This window comes from Microtus ochrogaster, chromosome 21 (assembly GCF_000317375.1).
Source record: "Microtus ochrogaster isolate Prairie Vole_2 chromosome 21, MicOch1.0, whole genome shotgun sequence".
Taxonomy (NCBI): Eukaryota; Metazoa; Chordata; class Mammalia; order Rodentia; family Cricetidae; genus Microtus; species Microtus ochrogaster.
Window position 1 is genome coordinate 31494368 of NC_022022.1, and position 20872 is coordinate 31515239.

The window sequence follows — 20872 nt, forward strand, 5'->3', positions numbered from 1 at the left end:
AGGTTATGAAATCTGAACTCATCCTGATCAAGTTTTCCACCTTACTTGACAGGGAGTTAAGATCAAAGGGGAGGAGCGACTTGAGGGTCACAAGTTAGCAAGGAGGTAGTGCTGCACGATCATTTGACTATAAACCAAGAAACCACTTTTACATTTATTTTATATTTTATTTTTTTTAAAAGTAAAACAAACTATCTTTTTTCATTTTACATGTCAATCCAAGTTCCCACCCTCTCCCCTCCACTCCATCTCCTATCCACTCCACTTGCCCCCTCACACTCCATCCACTCCTCAGAGAGGATAAAGCACATTGTTTTGGGGGAGGTCCAATGCTCTCTCTACTATATCTAAGCTGAGCAGGGTATCCATCCAAAGAGAATAGGTTCCCAAAAAAAGCCAGTACAAGCAGTAGGGATAAGCCCTGGTGCCACTGCCAGTGGCCCCTCAGTCTGCCCCAGCCATGCAACTGTCACCAACATTCAGAGGGACTAGTTTGGACCTATCCTTGTTTTTTCCCTGTCTGACTGGTGTTGGTGAGCTCCCATTAACTCAGGTAGACTGTTTCCGTGAATGTCCCCATCATGGTCTTGACCTCTTTGCTCACATTCACATGCTCACTGGACTTTGGGAGTTCAGTCCAGTGCTCTGACAAGCTTCTCTGCCTCTGTTTCTATTAGTTGCTGGATGAAGGTTCTGTGGTGATAATTAAGGCATTCCAACCAAGCTTGGTGGGTCATAAATACATTGGACATCACCGAAGACTCTGGCAAACTGCTTTGACAAACTGCAAGAGGTCAGTAGAGAACAGCATTATGAAGACAGAAAAGCAGATTTCTGTTGGAATCTGATTTTAAACGTCATAAGAAAAGTGTTTTAGAAGAGCAGAGGTGAGGACAGGTTTCAGGCACTAAGAGTGAAGGATACCTGGGTAGGAAGTCACTGAGCTGGAGAGAAGACAAATCCCAGAAGGCCAAAAGCTGAAGGAAATATGTGAGAGACATTTGCTACAGTCAAAACTCTCTTACCATTGAACCCTAAGAGACAGTGCATGCATCTAGCAGAAAGGAGTCTGAGATTTAAGTATAATAATTACTAGAAGTTGAGTAAAGCATCCTTTATTACCATTTTGTTGCTTTGCTGACTTTGCTGGAAATCCATCCCAAGTCCTCCATTGCCTTAAGCATAAAGTCATTTTTTTTTTTTTTTTGTAGAAAGCAAGTTATAAGTCTCCCCAACTCTTAAAATTTCCATCTCCATTCAGTGTTCGACTTGCCATTTGCACACTTCTTTCTTCTGGTCCTGAAGCTGCATAGTGGCTGTTTGCCAACTGCAGTGTCTCCTCCAGAGTGCTGCCACATTGCACTGAGCCACCTTCCTTCTGAAACTTACCATGCTGTTCAATAAGCACCAGTTTTCCCTGCACTTGGTAGAGATGATGCTGACTATCATGTGTTATCTTGTGATACCAAAAGGATGCTCAGTTAATATTCATGGGTGGACAGATGAATGGATGGACACAGAGGATTCTGGCTTCATCTAGAGTCTATTTAGTTGGAAGAATATGACTTCAGGAAGTACCAAACCCCCTTATTTATTCCCTGCTTTCCTGCCTGCCTTACTTTTTTTTTCCTGGTGTGCATTTGCATTATTCAATATTTTTTTTTAAAATTTTACAAGATACATAGATTGTATTAGGAAGTAAATCACCAAACATTTCCAAAGAGGTAAGCTCTTTAGGTTAAATTTTAATGCTATAAATCTTATGGAAAGTAAATGAATTTTTCACTAGAAGCAAGATGCTGATTTATATAACAGGAGAGCAAGGGCTAAAGTAATTGCTCAGTAAGTTTTCATAAAAGCCCAAAGCATCACCTCTGTGGGAAATTGTTGAATTTGAAGGAGTGGCATGGGAACAGGGAGCATGAGAGGGAAAAGGGGATTGGCATTTCTAGAAAGGAAGATAATAGCAAAACAATCTTTAGCTGTACTTTATTCAAATATTACATCATTTTTCAGAAAATTTGTAAGCTTTCGTTGTTGCAGGCAACACATATTTTGAGCACAACTACTCAAATCCCAGCTTTTCCTATAGCCAGAAGATGGGATTTCCAACAGTAACAGCCTATGGTGGTTCAGCTTGTATAAAAGTGCTACTCAGGACTGTTGGAACCAGAGGCTTAGTTATGAATTAGTTTTAGAATATTCTTAATATTTATAACTAAAAGTTTGGATCATGGATCTTAATTTATATAGTAACAAAAATCATCTATGCCAATATCAAAATATTAAATTTCATAAAAATCCATTATAATCGTTAGTCTGGATAGCAATATCCTTAAAGGTTCTGTCATCATTACTATTATGTAGATGGAAATAAATTAATAATCAACAGAAACTGATACATGTCTTATTTCTGAATATAAATGGAAGTAATTTACATATAAAATACTTAAACAAGGCCTACAAACGGCAACTGGATCTTGTGTTTTATATAAATAAAACAAAGGATTCATAATTTTTTTAAAAAATGAGATACACACAGGTGTGATGACTATATTCGGTTTTATTGGCAAATGAGAAAGGATTCTGGTCACCAAATACTCAGAGAAGATCCTCTAAAGTATAGTTTGAACAAGTTTACAGTACTAACACCCTTTGACTGACACAGAATAGAACCTTTTGTCACATAGGAATTCCAGGGATGTTAGAAAACACACATATCACAGGAGACTTGGTTCTCTTGGTTTAAAACACAAAGTGATGAACGTTCAGGGAGGTTAAGGTGTCAGTATGTGGACACCTTGCCTTCCAGGTTCCGCAACCAGCATCCCCTTAGCGTGCTTCAAGTTTCCAGCTGGAACTGATTTGATACCCTTTCCGTTGAGTGCAAGCTCTAGTACCTGAAGATGCTATATAAGCTGCCAAGGTATAACAGCAATTAAGAGTTCTCAAGCATATGATAGCTGTAAAGGCTGTGAGGTACAATACTGGCCAGCATAGTAAAAGTGAAATATCTCTGGGACAACTAACAGTCACCTATACCGACATCATGTCCACCCAAGAGGAGCCATCTCAAACCTGGCATGGTAAACCTAGCCAATTTCCTGTGGTTGAGATCACAGATTCTAGAGGGAGAGCCAACTATTGCCATGCTCCAAAACCAGTATAATTCTCAACTACATTCTAAATATTTATCCTTATGTCCACAAAGAAACTCCATTTTGCAGAAGAAAGAGACCATTCCAGAAAGTCAAAACTGGTTAAAACAAAGAGAACAAAATGTAAAATTTTGTAAGCACTGACAGACACTACTAAGGAAAAATCAATTCAATTACTGACTTCACTTACACAGAGTTTCATACAATGATTTTGCATGCTTATATTTCAGCTGTGAATCATTGTATACAACTCCATGTTTAATATGTGTACAAATTGCATATGAAATAGAAAGGAAATTGGTTTTAGACTTTAAGCACAACCCAAGGTATCTCATTATATATGTGCAAATATTCTAAGACATGAAACAGTTCTGACTTCAAACAGCTCAGAGAGGGATACCCAATCTGTGTGAAGTACAAGAAAAGATATTTAGCTGAAAACTAAGATGTATAAAGAGTTCAAAGCACAATAATTAAATTCTTTAGTGTAGAAATAAATCCCAGTGTGCATATGCAATTATAATCAGTGTGATCATAATAAAATTAGGACATGAAATAATAGTATATACTGTGTTAAGCATACTGACATGTCAAGACAATTCCCTCCATAGAGCAACAGAGAACTGTAAAACATATTTTAGGGAGTTTTTGTCTTTATAATATTTGAACAACTGAAAACCACAGTAGCTTCCAAATTTCACTAGTGGGTATAATTTTATATAGACACAGTCACCAATAATAATTGATATTTGTTATGTTTTATCACATATTTTAGGCACATCTTAAAATGCACATCACCTAGTTTATAATGAGATAATGGGCCTGCAAATATAACAGTGCCATGATCGCAGACAAGCAATTCTTTGGTAACCTTATGATGGAAGCTTTTTGTTGCTGTTTGTTTTGTTTTGTTTTGTTGGCATAAAAAGAACTCTGTAATACAAGAAAGTGTGTGTGGGTGAAAATAACTGAGCTAATTTCCCGAGGAAACTTCCTATAGAGTTGAGGGAAGCCAGCTGGGGCATTGTGTTAAGTTTTATCGCACCTCTATGTACTTGGTCATTAAGTCTGCTTTTATAACACAATACTAGCTCCAGAATGAGAAAAGCTATGTCATGAGAGTTCCTGAGATTATAAAGTTCGTACTTGTGAATTCTCAGTGTGGTCACTGCTTCTCTGTTGATGTGATACAACTCTGAACAAAGACAGCTTAGGGAGGAAAGCATCCGTTTTCTCTTACAGGTTATATAGTCTAGCCCTGACGGGAGCCAAGACAGGTTACTGAAGACAGGAACCTAGAGGCAGGCAAGAACTGAAGCAACCCTCACAGCCTGAAGCACTCAGGAGAGAGGGCCCTACACCTCAACTGGGCAGCGCAGTAGAGCTGACCCTATTCACAGGGGAAAGCGTGAGCTAGCCCTGGAGGTGTGAGAATGGGAGGGCAGGCCAAGTCTGCCATGAGGTGAGGGAGAGATGCCTCCCTTCATCCCTCACTACCTACAGCAGGTGAGGAACATGACCCAACCCTTCTCCAGCTGCAGCACTTGGGAGAAAGGGCCCTGCACCTCACCTGGGCACTACAGTAGGATTGACCCTGTAAACGGGGACATGCGTGAGCCATCCCTGGGGTATGGAGAGGAACATGCCTGGTACTGCCTCCCTTATCTGCAGTGTAGTAGTGGGGGCAAGGAAAAGATGTCCTCCTTCTTTGCCCCTGTTGCCTGCAGCTGTCAAAGAGCTGACCCTCATTTGACCAACTGCAGCACTCAAGAAAGTGGACCCTGACCTAATCTGGACAGCACAGTAGAACTGACTCTGTCCATGGGGGTGGGGTGAGCCAGACCAAGAATATAAGAGAGAGAGAGAGAGAGAGAGAGAGAGAGAGAGAGAGAGAGAGAGAGAGAGATGCTTCCGGATTAAGATTATGTTTATTTGTATTCTTAATGGCAATATCTTCAATCCTTTTAAGATTTATTTTTGTTACTTTTATTTTATTATTTTTTGAGACAGAGGCTAACTGTGTAACCTTTGCTAGCCTGGAAACTCCTCTGTAGGCCAGGCTGGCCTTGAACTCATAGATCCACATGCCTCTGTCTCCCAAATGCTGGGATTAAAAGCACAAGCCACCATGCCTAGCAAGGTTATGTTTTGTGAATATGTACTGAAGTTGCATAGAAGCAGTTGGAAAGGCACTAAATATTTTTCATTCAATCCGTGACTCATTTATACTATTAAATCTCCTTGGCAGAGATGTGGGTTACACAGATGATAAAACACCATGGTTGACTTCAGTCAACATACAGTGCGTGAGAAGATAGATATTTAAATAAATTGCTTAAAAGTAATATAAATTGTAAAAAGAAACGTGAACAGTCAAAATATGAGGGAGAGTGAGAGCATTTATCTGTGGAGTTGGTGGGAAGAAGTGGATCATGGGGCTGTTGCTGGGCAGACTTGACAAGCAAGGATGCTGGGGGTATGAGGATGTGTTCAATAGGAATTTCTAATTAAAAAAAAAAACTAGAGTACATTCTAATTTGACTGATTTAAAATGCAGGCATGAAGAAACACAGCCTATTTTGAGATCTGCACATTGTAGATAGGTTGAACAGTAAGTAAGCTGGAACATTTTTTAAAAGGTGGCTTCGTGGGGAGACTTTTACAACATACCAAGAGGCCATGGTGAATAGCTGAGCTTTTACAAAAATATTATTTTGATTATGCAAAGAGTCCCCTCTCTAAGTGGAAGCATGACTAATCTCTGCTCATTTTAAACGATAATTTGGCAGGGTAAATGTGTTTGTATTCTTCTGATTAGAATTATCCTTGAACTTTCTTTTAAAAGGAAACGCTATTAGCTGTGCGCATTTCCTACTATGAATATTATCTTCCTAATGCGTGATCATCTCTGTCAGTGTTCTCTGCTTTCCTTATCATTTCCTGGTGTGTTTTATGTGCTAAAAAAAGTTTGCTCAGTCTGAAAATATATTGCTTATTTCAATTTGACCTTTAATTTAATGTAGAAACATTTTAAAAGGTAGGATAGCTAAGCCTGTTGATTCGCATTTCCCCAACTGTTTAGAAAACCTCATTTGGCCTCAGGTTTTTTACTCCATATTTATTTCTAGAACTTTAAACAAGGTAGGAGTATACACAAGCTTCTACTTGAGGATGGCAATATGGATGGGACTTGAACATGCAGGTCCTTACCCTGTCATCTTCCTCATTTCTCCTCACAGATAACTCAGCAGCTCATCCAGCAACTCCTCCCTTTGCTGTTTATCCTAGTTGTAATTGGGATGGCAGCCAGCAGCTCCTCCATTCTTCTGTGGTCTCAGGTACCCAGGCATCTAAGGTCCGTGGCTTCCACATAGAGATGTGTTGGCAAATGACTTAAGCATGAGTCGTTTGTATGGGTCACAGGATATCAGTGTCTCCTGACATTAGTTCTCTACTTAACAAGGTCTCAAGGGGATACCCAGCCGATAGCATCATCTGTCATCTTTATGGCAGTGGAGAGTATTGCCTGTGCTCCTGAAGGCGCATTCAGGCAGGCAGTTAAGAAACAAGCATTTACTGCATGCCCACAGGGTGCAATGTACTAGGCCCTCCTTAGTTACTTTTTCACCACACAGAGTCTCTGGAAATGGAAAAACTCTTCACCACTGACAAGTATTGACAGAAGCAACAAAAGTGAGAAAAACACAGCAGCCAGCTAGACGGCATAGTTAAAATAACAAAACTAGAGATTAAACATGCAGAAGAAGCAATGCATGCTGACCATCCAATGCTGAGAGCCCTCTTCTAAGGATTGCTTATGTTAATGTCTGATTCAACTTTGTTCAGTATATCATTTAAACATAAAGTAAGGAATCAAGGAAACGTCAGGAAAAACAAAGTTAGTTATATGTCAACCCCCTTTGTTATGTAAAGCAGCCTCATTACTTGTTTTTCTCAGTTTTAATTTTCTTTTGCAAAATCTTCAGCAATAGGATCTAACAACTGGTTTTGGTGGGCACCAGAAGGAATAAGCAAGAGCCAGGACTGTTCAGGGAGCAAGGCATGCCTCTGGGACATCTTTTTTTTTTTTTTTTTGCAGTTTGAGATCTTTTTTTAAAATTTATTTATTTATTATAGATTTCTGTCTCTTCCCCGCCACCGCCTCCCATTTCCCTCCCCCTCCCCCAATTAAGTACCCCCCCTCCTCAGCCGGAAGAGCAATCAGGGTTCCCTGCCCTGTGGGAAGTCCAAGGAACCCCCACCTCCATCCAGGTTTAGTAAGGTGAGTATCCAAACTGCCTAGGCTCCCACAAAGCAACAAACAGCAGAAGTATACCCTTAGCGTTGGGGTTTTACCTGATTCTATCTTTTGTTTTCTAATGTATATTTGCAGCATTTTGTCAAAACTGGGGTACCTATAGTTGTTTCCATTTTACCTGGGTTCTCTTTCCTATTCCATGGATCTATGTGTATACTTTTGAGCTAGCATTCTGTTGTTTTATTACTGTGCTTTCCATACTATAACATGCAATTAAACATGGTGATACTTTAGCAATATTCCTTTTTGTTCAGGGTTCTTGGGAGTATTCATGGTCTTTCATGATTCTATATAAATTCTTAAAACTGTTTTTCATAGATTTTTGAAGAACACCAGTGGACTCTTGATTAGGATTGAACTGAATCTGTAAATTGTTTTGGAAGGATCATCATTCTCACGACATTGACTCTTAACACTTAAACAAAGAAGATCTTTTAATCTTCTAATGCCTCCTCAATTATTTTCCTCAGTGTATTGACATTTTCAATAAAGAGGTCTTTCAAATTGTTGATTGTTTTTTCTTACTAAGTGGGGATAGTTGGTGATTGTTGTTAATGGGATTATTTTTCAATGTGTTTGTCAGTTTTAAGTAGACTATTAATTGTATGTGTGTATTTGTATGTGTTAGCGTGTACGTGTGTGTGCATATGTATGTGTGTGTTTGTATTAATTTTGTGTCCTTCTACCTTGCTGAATGGGTTTAATAGTCCTAAGAGGTTTTGTAGTATTATTATCATTTCTTAAGTATAGGATCAATTATCTTCTGCAAAAGTGAGAATTTCATTTTTCATGTCCCGTTTCTATTCCATTTATTTCCTTTACTGTCCTATTTCTCTTGCTGTGATTCTAAGCAAAATACTGAATAGAAGTGGAGAGAGTGGACACACTTCTCCTGTCCTTGTTATTAGTGGGAATAGTTGAAGTTTTCTCAATTTGCTGCTATATGTTTGTGATATCTAGCATTTATTGTGTTGAGTTTTTCTTCCTCTATCCCTAGCCTCTCCATAAAAGAATGCTGGATTTTGTTTAAGGTATTTTTCTATATCAATGGAAAGGATAGTTTGATTTCTTCAAGTCTACTTATGTGATGAATTATATTTTTGATTTAAATATGTTGAACTGTCCTTATGTTGCTGGTATGAAATCAACCTTATTAAATTGCATAGCTTCTTCATGTGATCTCAATTCAGCTTGCAAATTTTTTTATTAGGAGATTTTGTATATGTGTTCATTAAGGATATTACTCTATACTTTATTTATTTATGTAGTCTTGTATCTTGTTTTGGTATCAGAACAATATTGACTTCTTTAAAAGCTGGGCAGTATTCCTTCCTTTGTGAAATAATTTTAATAATATTGATTAAAGGTCTTGTAGAATTCTACAATGGATCCATGTGGTCCTGAAAAGTTAATCTAAATGTTTATAGAGGGTAACTTTTTATTACTTCTTCAGTCTTGCTGTAGGTTACAGATATGTTTAAATTGTCTATTTAATTTTGACTTAAAATATATAGACCATAAGCCTATAGAAATTTCCCATTTCTTTCAGATTTTTCCAATTGAGTAGAATCTAGATTTCCAAAGTATATCCTATTCTTTATTGAATTTCATTGGTATTTGTCATTATATGTTCCTTTCTAACTCTAATTTTATTAATTTGTACATTCTCTCTTTTTTACTTAATATGGCTAAGGATCTGTCAATCTTGTTAATCTATTCAAAGAAGCAACTCTCTATTCATTGTATTTTTTTCCAATTCCAATTCATTAATTTCTGTCCTACTCTTAATTATTTCTTCTTGTCTGTTACTTCTGGATTTGTTTTGGACTTGGTTTTTACTTGATGCATTAAGGTATATCATTGCGTTATTTATTTGAGATGCCACTCCCCCACACACATATAAACATCTTTTAATATAACCACTTGCTGCTATAATTTTTCCTCTTAGGATTGCTTTCATTGTTGTTCTTAAATTTTGGTATGTTATGTTGTCATTAATTCATTTCAAATAATTCTTTAAATCCCATACTTGATTTCCTCAGTTGATGTATTTACTAGTCAATAGTGTTGTTCAGTCTGTGTGAGTTTTTGCATTTTCTGTAGCGTCTATTGTTGTTGATTCCATTGTGGTCAAACAGAATACAGAATGCTATTGCAATTTTCCGGTATTTTTTAAGGCTTGCTTTGTGTTCTATAATGTGGTCTGCTTTGGAGAAAATTTCATGTTCTACTGAGAAGAATATGTATTTTTTTATTGTTTGAGTGGAATGTTTTGTAATGACTGTTAAGTCCATTTGATTTATGGTGTCATTTAAGTCACTGAAGTCCAGTATTTCTCCCTTTAGTTTTTGTTGAAATGACTGGTCTGTTGGTGAGAGTGGAGCACTGGAGCCACACTCTCATTATGTTGCAACTAATATGTAGCTATCTACCTAACTATGTTTGGTTTATGACATTGAGTATGCCTATGTTTTGTGTGTATTATTTAGCCGGTAATATCCTTTTGAGGGACTCTTCTCTTATAGACATGAAGTTGTGTCTTTATCTCTTCTGACTTGTTCTGGCTTGGCATTTCTTTCATCCAGTATGACAATTATTATACCAGCTTGTTTCTAAGTCCCATTTCTTTGTAAGATCATCTTTCTGCCCTTTTGTTCTAAGGTGGTTTCTGTCCTCTATGGTGAAGAGTGTTCCTTAGAGGCAGCACAAAGTTGGCTCCTGTATAATAATAATTTGATAATCTTTTCATTAGGAAAGGAGAAGATAACTATCCAATGTTATTACTGTAAGGTATGTGATTACTATGTGATGTTTTCTTGGACATATTTTGATTACTTTTCCTTGTGTTGATTTTTTTTTTTTACTGTGTCTTGTGTTTTGTTTTGTTTTTGTTTTTCAGTCTGACGAATTCCTTCCACTATCCTTTATAGGGGTGGAAAATTCCTTGAGTTTGTTTTTATCATGAAAAGTTTTCATTTTTCCTTCATTTATAAAACATGGCTTTGCTGATTATATTATTTCATCTTGGAAGTTGTGATCTCTCGGGGATTGGAAAACATCTTTCCTACCTCTCCTGACTTCAAAGGTTTCTATGGAGTAATCAGCCATTCTTCTAACAGGTCTACCTGTGTATGTGATACTGCTATTCTCTATAACAACTTTCAATCTCTTTTCTTTAGGTTTTGCTTTTGTCTTTCAACTGTAACATCTCATGGGTAGCTTATTTTCTGATCCTATTTGGCTTTCTTTGTAGGCCTCTTATACCTGAATATGCAAATCTTTCTCAAGATTTAGAAATTTTTCTTTTAAATTTTTTAGAAAGAGTAATTGGACTTTGAGTTTATTATTAAAAAATCAGTTGTATTACATATCCCCATACATTTTTAGAATTAAATTTCACAAGTATTACCATATTCATAAACAGTCTATAATTTTTTTAAATATATATATATCTAATTGAAATAGAATTGTATCACTTTTCTTCCCTTTTCTCCCTTCATCCCTCTCAGGAACCCCTCCCTCCAACATCTCCCATCTCCCTTCAAGCTGATAGCATCTTTTGTCTACATATGTGTTCAAGTGTATGAGGTATGTGTTTAGCATACATATGCATGTGGGTATGTGTTCTGGGGTTTCTATTGCTTCAATGAGGTAATATAACTTAAGTAACTTGGGGAGAACAGGGTTTATTTGGCTTTCATTTGCATATCTCTGTTCATCATCAAAGGCAGTCAGAACAGGAACTCAGAGTTTGATGCAGAGACCATGGAGGGGTGCTGCTGACTGGTTTGCTCAACATGGCTTGCTCAGTTTACTTTCTTCTAGATCTCAGGACCACCAGGCCAGGAGTATCCTGACCCAAATGGGCTAGACCCTCCCAGCCATTATTAATCAATAATTAATGAAGAAAGTGCCTTACAGTGGAATATTATGGAGAAATTTTCGTAACTGAGGGTCTTCTTTCAGATGACTTTAGCTTGTGTCAAGTTAGCGTGAAATTCACCCACACAGTATGCTTCCACGTGTGTGTGGAGGTTGCAGATGTTAATGTTGGGTGCTTTACTTATTCATAGTCATCTTCAGCTACCTGGTTTATTGAGAAAATATCTATTACTTATAGGTGGGGTTTTTCATTGGGGCTGCCAGCTCCCAGAGACTTATTTTTAATTATAAATGCTTATAATTATAATAAGTCAAAACTTAGGCTTGTGACTATCTCTTCTGTCTTAAATTAGCCCATATTTCTTATCTATACTCTACCACATGGTGGTACCTTTTTCAACATAACTTACCCTTCTCCAGCTTTCTCCATGTCTGGCTGATGACTCTGCCTTTTGAGGTTCCTATACTCTATTTTTGTCTATACATTCCACCTAACCTCTACCTGCCATGATTTTGTCCATTTATCCCTTTATTAAACCAATGAAAGCAACACATATTCACAGTGTACCAAAGAACTGTTCTATAGTATTTAATGGTTGGTGAGGTGGCTAGCCAATGAGCTTTGGGAATCAACCTGTCTGGACACCCCTTCCCTAGGGCTCTGGTGTTAACAGATGCACCCCAGCCCCATGCAATTTTAAATGGGTCCTGGGCATCCAAACTCAAGTATTCTGTTTGCACTGCAAGTAATTTCCACACTGATCCATTTTCTCAGCCAAAATGGCATGCACTTTTGAGTTTCCTGTTCTCCCATGATCCATATAGACATTGTCAGTCTCTGGGTGATCTGGTAAATTGTAGGCATATACACCGAAGTTACTGAATGTTCAAGCTCCAGACATTTTTAATTTCTCTGAGCTTGAGTCCTCATAAACACACAATCATTCAGAAAAACAGAAGTGTGTGTGTGTGTGTGTGTGTGTGTGTGTGTGTGTTCATGCTTACTTGGGAGAGAGAACACATATACAGGTAGTAAGCTTTGCGATAATCTCTACTACAGAGTATGCTGTTGGATCAAGGTAATTTGCTACCTCAGCACCATTTAAGACTCCCTACTAAATTCTGGAGAGTTGGCAACAAGTAAAACCACTAGCAGCTTTAGCAGAGTAGAGGTTTCATTCAAGTACAGATGAAATTTACATCTACCCATGACCATAAGCAGTTAACCCTTATGATGATTAGAATGACTCAAGTGGTTTCTTTACTCTAAAAGTTCAATGTTTTAAGATTGTGTGTGTGTGTGTGTGTGTGTGTGTGTGTGTGTGTGTGTGTGTGTACTTACAGAGGCCAAAAAGGGGGATCAGCTACCCTGGAGCTGAAGTTACAACTGGTTTTTATGATACCTGACTAATACCTGCATGGAAAATAATTCTGTTTTAGCCACTGAGCCACTTCTCCAGCTCCTAAACTTGCAATTTATTGAATTAGTCTCTTCTATACAACCTTGACTAGGATCATCGCTATTTGTCTGCCTAGTTTGGGTTATTTAAAGGACTGGGAAGTGATTTCTTACTGTCAGTGGGCTTTGGAGTTCTAAAGTAAATCAATCCAGCAATTCTCTAGTTGGGTTAAATTTCACTGAGTCTGTTTTTTCCTCATAACCAGTAAGTCAATAAGTGACTTCACTTTATACCTGCAAAGAACCAGGGAGTGCATCCAAATGACTCTTATGTAAGTAACTTTTTTTTTTCAAAGATTTGGTATGAAATCACTTTGGGGCAGAGAAGGCCAGGTGATCGGGGGGGGGGGTTGCATCTTCTGTTACTATTATATTTTATCTATTTCATAAAGGTTCTGCTTCATATTGTTTCAACCTTAGCAAGGGCTATTTTCTATCTACATATTGTGCCATCTTCATATTCAAAAGTTGAAATTTATCAATGTGATGATATTGGGGGTGTGGTTTCAGAAAGTGGTTATGAGGCAAGAACAGGAACTCCAGAGCACAGACAGGGTGAGGAGGCCCTCTCTAGAAACCAGAATGCAGACCTTTGGTAGACGCTGAGGACTTCCTAGCCTCCAGATGTGTGAGAAATAGTTCCTGTGGCTCCAGACTTGTCTAGTTTATAGGACTTTATTATAACATATCCAAATGGCCTCTGTCAGTTAAAACAATGAAGTTATTTTTTTTATTAGTCACTGGACCCTTTGATTGGATCTTTCTGTAAACCAGAAAAAGGAAAGCAAGCAAGCAAAAACCATTGGTCTAGGCCCTCTTTCAGTATTCTGAAAGCCTCAGGGTGTATTTCTCTCCAACAATGGATGACTGCCCCTGCCAAGAAACCCCAGGGTAGATGCTCTGTGAAGGGTTAGATGTTAAGGTAATATACATCTCCTTGCACAGATGATGGGAAACCCTCAACTTCCTCTAATAGGTACTCTAAGAATAATCCAGGAAGCAGAAAAAGGTCTTACACAACCACATCTGTGTGCAGGGAGAGTGATTAAAACCAATTCTCTCAACAGCCTTTTGAGGAAAAACTCTCAGTTCTTAAACCCTTGATGTGGGGTGTCAATGGTGGAGGGCCAGTCAGATGGGCCTAATAGGCACCCTTATAATCATTCTCCTTAATTTTATATACAACACTAATAAGTAGGCCTCTTTCTCCATTTATACTTGTGAGCAGTTGGGAAAACTTTTAAAAGGCTAATATAAATTATTCAAAATAGCTCAAAGCCATATAACAGGAATTCTCTGGATTACTAAAATGGTCAAAGAAATACCTCTTAAGTAACAATTAAGTACCATCTCATTAATTTCCTTTAGACTTCTGCATCTTGAGTAATTGCCCTTTTAAGAAAACTTTCTCCTGTATTTAAATGCAACTGTCCCCGTGTCTCTTCTGAGGCTTTTCTGCTGCTTTTTATTTTAAGCTTTTGCTACAGAATTCAGTGATCATTATACACACAGTGGTCCTGCTACTTATTTCTAGAATTAAAGGGGCCTCCTAACTTTGTCCTTTTTTATATTTGCAAAAAGCATTTCCGCTATTTGCAGAAAACATTTCTGTTTGCTCTCTCTTTATTTTCCCTGGCTTACTTTCCATTTATTTCTCCTTACTGTCCTCCATTGAGTTTCTGCTCTGCTTATACAAATAGATCCAGCAAGATAAAAATAGCTATTCTAAAATTTTTATATGATTTATTTACTAACATATTCCGAGGACCATTTGGCTACTAAAAGTCAAAAGTTCCAATGGTTTTCTAATTTTCCTGCTATTGTAAATATTCAAGATAAAGCAAAGAAGAACTAAGCATGATTAACAGTCTAATCCCTATGTCTAAGCTCCTGCTGGTCTATATTGATTTTGGTAGAGGTGGGAGTCTTCAGATGATCACAGAAATGTCCTCACTGATTTACTGACTATTCTAGAACAGCAGAAGGGGAATCATAAAGCAGTAACTTTCAAATCACGGTTTTCAGGTAACTGCTCTCAAAATGTGGTTCATAATCCTGGAATTATTTACAAGGTCCCGACTTTATGCCTAGGACATAAAGGACTTTGTCTGTCTCCTGTGGACCCACGTCCCTCCAGCAAGTGCCACTCTTGCTCAGTGGTCTAGAGTTTGAAATTCTGGACACAGGAAAAGCAGGACATTTCTGCTTTAATTCTATTTGAGTTTGACCTCAAATCTTCATTTCTACTTCCACTATCACCTTCTCAAGATTAGTAGTGGTGGGAAACTACAATCCTTTAAAGAAACTGTCATAGCCTGATTCAAGAATATGACTTTGCCTTCTCATCACACTAAAGCTGAAATTTAGACAGAGAAACACATGTGTGTGTTCACTAGATTTCTCAAGACCTGGGTTATCTGGTTTTAAATATAAACAATCAAGATGTGTGCAGTCCTGACTGAGTTTCCTCAGCCCAGCCAGTGCCCTCCAAAATGAAGTGTGTGTTCTCTTAGGTCATTTCCTGTAAAGCTCGGAGGAGATAGAATATGTCTCTGGAAGAATGAGCAAGTATGAGTAGCCTGATAGCATGTGTAGCTATGCAACATTTCTTATTAGCACAAAGCAAGGTGGTGCTAAATCATAAAATGTGTGTGTGTGTGTGAGAGAGAGAGAGAGAGAGAGAGAGAGAGAGAGAGAGAGAGAATACAGAGCAGTTTAACTCCGTATAGCATCATTAACAGAAGCTTCATTTCAGAAAGGATACTTTGTAAACACTGCTAACATCAAATTTAAAATTCAAGTGTGCAGTTCATAGAACCAATGAATACAACCTTATTTCAAAATAGAAGTGCTAGGTGTTGTAATGAAACAATAAGGTTTTACTGAAACAGAGATCATGACTTATATACTGAAAAGAAGAGGAAAATTGGTACATGAGTACTCACAAGGAGAAGGCTATTGATAACAGAGGTGGCAATTTAAGTAATGTTTCTTTACATCTATGAATGCCGAGTGCTGTGGACTATTAGAAGCTAGAAGAGGGTCAGGAAGTTCTCCTTCAGATCTCTAGTTAGGAACAGCCTCGGAGTCCCTTGACTTTGGACTTCTAATGCCCAAAAGTTAGAAAATAAGTTTCTGTTGTTTTAAACCATACAGTTTGTGAAATTTTGTTCTGGCAGCTTTAGAAAACCCCAGTGCAGTGTGTATATGTCACTCTAAGGGATGTTCAGCAGTTTCATTTAACTCCTTTACCCTGCAAACAGAGATTATTGTAACTTCTGCAATGAGCATTATAATGATTATCTGAACTGGCCATGATGGGTTTACAAATTTTTAGACTTAACTTTCTTTTACACAACACTGAGAAACAAATTAGAGTCTGCAATCAAATATAAGGGAAAGCACCATAAGCAACCAGAGTTTATCTCAAGTAATAGTTTATGGTCATTTCAAAATTTGAAAACTCTCTTGAACGTGAGAACTAATATCCAAAATACATAAGGAACTCAAGAAACTAGACAGCAAAAAAAAACCCTAAATAATTCAATTTCAAAGTGGAGTACAAATCATACTAGAGAATTCTCAACAGAGGAAACTCAAATTGTTGAGAAATGCTTAAAGAAATGTTCAACATCCTTAGCCATCGGGAAATACAAATCAAAGCAACTTTGATATTCCATCTTACACTTGTCAAAATGAGTGAGACCAATAATCCCAAGTGACAGTTCATGCTGGCAAGGAGGTGGAGCAGAGAGAACACTCATCCATTGCTGGTGTGAGTACAAACTTGTACAGTCAGTATGGAAATCAGTATGGTGGCTCCTCAGAAAGATGGGAATCGGTCTACACCACTCTTGGGCATATACCTAAATGATACTGCATTCTACCATAAGGACTCTTGTTCAACCATATTCTTTGATATTCTATTTATAATAACCAGAAATTGAGAATAGCCTAGATGTTCCTCAACAGAAGAATAGGTAAAGAAAAGGAATGTGGTACATTTACACAATGGAGTATTACTCAGCTCTTTTAAAAAATGACACAATGAAATCTGCAGGCAAATGAAAGGAACTAGAAAAAAAATTATTCTGAGTGAGGTAACCCATAAGATACCCAGAAAGATATAGTATCTATTCTCTTATATGTGAATATTAGCTGCTAAATAAATGACAACCAACCTAACAATCTGTAGACCCAGAGAGGTTAGGAATAAAATAAGTCACTAAGGGGGACACATGCATATCCCTGGCAGGGGGAAATATATTAGATTTTGTGGGAGCACTGGGGCAGGGGGAATGGAAGCAGGAGGATCAAGTGAGAGGGGACAGGGGCGATGGGGTTGAGGGAGGGAATACAGGAAGTGAAGGTAGGACTGAGGAGCGTTTGAGGGGTGTTATGGAAACTTAGAGAAGTGGACCCTTCTTGAAATATACAAAGGCAATCCAAATTGAAGTCTCCAAATACCAAGAGAGGCAGAGTCCCAGTTGGTCATCTCTTGTCAACCAAACCAAGTTCTCAGTACCAGGACTGAGTTATATCCAACTGAGTTGTTGGCCAAAAGGATCCCATGGAAATCCCCAAACTACCCAGACAACTGTTGCCAAGACAATGTGCTGTTTTCCACAAACAGACAGCAACACCCCATTACTTGAAGATAACACCCACACAACTCAGTGAGCATGGAGAAGTCTATTTGGTGCCTACGTAGAACCTTAAGCCTAGTGTCGGATGACTTTGGTATGGGAAGGTACCAAAGACACTAGACACCAGGGTAAACTGGTGGACAGGTGAAGATGGGAACAGGAGGGATCAGGTAGGGGGGGGTGGAGATAGAGAGTACTGGGAGAAACAACTGGAAGTGGGGGACATCCCAGGGAGGTGTGGAAACCTAGAGCAATGGAAAGTCCCTGGAATCTACAAGAGTGACTGTAGCAAAGACTCCTGGGACAGGGGATACCGAACCTGGACAGGCTGTCTTCTGTAACCAGGCAAGACTTCCAGGGGTGGGAGTGGGACATCAATCCAGGCACAAACCTTACACCTACAATTTATCTTGCTGCAAGGTGTGATGGTACAGTTGTGGCATAGAACTTGTGGGAGTGGCCAACCAATGCCTGGGCCAACTTGAGGCCCATGTCACAAGACAAAATGCATGCCTGCCACTTCCTGGATGTCCAGGAACAGGAGTCTGGATAGGCCAGAGACCTAGACTTAGGGTAGAACCAAACATGACAAGCCAAAAATAGAATGAAATAAAATAAACACAATAAAATATTTCCTAATGATATTCCACTCAGTCATCACCAGAGAAACTTCATCCAGCAATTAATGGGAGCAGACGCAGAAACTGATAGCCAAACATTAAACAGAACTTGGAGAACCCCACCAAAGAAGGGAAGAAAGGATTGTAGGAACAAGAGAGGTCGAAGACACAGGAGAACACAGCCCACAGACACACAGCTAAGCAAGGTTCATAGAGGCTCAGAGGGACTGAATTGAAAATCACAGAGCCTGTATGGGTCTGAGCTAGGTCCTCTGCATGTGTTATGGTTGTGTAGCTTGTTGTTCTTGTGGGACTCCTAACAGTGGGAATGGGGCCTGTCTCTGACCCTTTTGCCTGCTCTTGGAAAACTTTTCTTCCTATTGGATTTCTTCATCAGGCCTTGATATGAGGTATGTGCTTAGTTCTTGTTGTAATTTGTTAGGCCATATTTGGTTGATATACTTGGGAATCCTGCTCCTTTCTAAAGGGAAAGTGAGGAGGAGTGGATATTCCAGAGAGGGGATAATGGGGGAAGGGACTGGGAGGAGTTGAGGGGGGCAAAACCATTCAGGATGTAATATATGATAAATAAGAACTATGTAGTGATAAAATGACTCCTAATTATATGTTGTTGCTTATAATAAAATAGTGCTAGAGGAAATGGTTATAGCTAACACATGATCACAAATAAAACTTAAAGCCTAAAAAAAAAAGCTTAAATCCTAAAAGTCATTGTTCAAATAGCAACAAAACTAAAAAGGTGCATGTATTATTCTAACAGATTTCTGAACTGCTGCAATGAAAACATACGGCGTTGCTGAGGGCAATGAAAAGACAAATGTGTCTAAACTACTGGAAGACTCAGTAATGCTAGCACAGTCATTTCCCACGACTTGATGTTCAAATTCAGTCACATCTTTATTGTTACAAAAGGCCCCTTCGAAGTTTTCATAGAATTTGTATGACAATTCTAACATTTATGAAGAGATGCCAAAGACAAGAGTAAAAAGAGTAATAACACAGACATGGCTATATTTACTAAACGAATACGTAAGCACGGAAACAGTAAAAATACCAAATATTCTTAATATTAGGAATGCATATGTGTGTGAAAGTAAAGCATAATTTTATCATTAAAGGAGCTGCAGATTGAAGAGAATAACTGGTGTGTGTTGAGATGTTTCTTCATCCAAAATTTATGCAGAAACTTACTTGCTGTTGTGATAGTATTAGGAGATGAATTTTCTTAATTTATTTATGTGTATGAGCACTATGGTAAACGTGTTTATGTTAGAGGACAATCCTTTTCCACCTTGTTTGAGTAGGTTCTTTATTGGCCACGTCAAACACCAAGCTAGTTTAACCATGAGCTTCTGGCATTTCCCTGTCTCTTATCTCCTAACTCACTGCATGGGCACTGAGATTATAGGTACAAGCTACTCATCCAGTTTAACATAGGGCTTAGAGTTTAAATTCAGGTCTCCATGCTTGTGTCACCAGAACTTAACCCACAGAGCCTTAAGAAATTTTAGAATCTTCACCCTCTTCTTTCTCCTCCCTCTCTCTCACACTCTCTCTCTCTCTCTCTCTCTTTCCTTCATTCCATTCTCTTTCCTCTCTTGCTTCCATTTTTCATTTGCCCTTTTACCTTTCACAGTGGATTCGACCTCAATAAGATCCTCACTGTGCATAAGTCTTATTGAGGTAGAATCCACTGTGAAAGGATAAGTTTTTATCATAGGTGTCAGTACCCTGAACTGAGAGCTGTAGAATGTCTCGTTGTGAATTACCTGGTTTTAGGGTTTGGGCTACAACATCAAAAAATGGCTTAAAACAGGGAACTCAAATATAAACAGTTAGCAGTATTAAATCTTAAAGTGATGAATTGTAAAGTTGGAAGAAAGAACTTGGAAAGTTCAAGCACATTTCACAAAATATTGATGATCTGAGTTAGACTTAAAAGGTTAATTCTTCTTATTAAAATTCTTTAATAAATTATGAACAATTATAGTAGGAGACAGCCATTTTTTAAACTGCAGACTCAACATTAAACCTAGGGCTAGAATTTTTATTCCGGAGGGTGAAATGGTATAATCTGCTCATAAGGGACCTGAACAAGGGTGTGTGAGAGAGAAAACTTTGTGTCCATGCTTTGGCAGGCTTTGTTTTTTCATTTTGCTGAGACGGGACTTCACTTAGTAGTTGCTTCTGGTCTCAAAGTTGTGACTATCCCTTCTTCTTTGCCTTCTGGGTGCTGGGTTTATGGATGTGTGCCACCACATCCAGCTATACAATAATTTAAACAAAAACTAACAGAGAGGGCTGGAGAGATGGCTCGCTGGCTGCTCTTGTTCAATTCCCAGCACTTACAGAGTATCTATCTCACCATCCTCTGTAACTCTGGTTTTGGGGGTTCTGGCTCCCTTCTCTGGTTTCTAGTGTACATGACATGTGTGTGGTGTACAGTTGTGCAGGCAGGCAAAATACCCATAAACATAAAATAAAACAAATAAATGCCTTAAAAAACAAAATTAGTAAAAAAAAAAAAAACTCACAAAACCTTGTACTTAATTGTGAGAGTATAAGGAAGAGTTCAATTTATTGATAATTTGAGTAGCATGGGCTTTTACTATAAACAAACCAAATATAGGTTATTTAAGAAAAGTCAAAATGAGTAATTTTAAAAGTTAATTGAAAGGGGGCTGGAGAGATGGCTCAGTGGTTAAGAGCATTGCCTGCTCTTCCAAAGGTCCTGAGTTCAATTCCCAGCAACCACATGGTGGCTCACA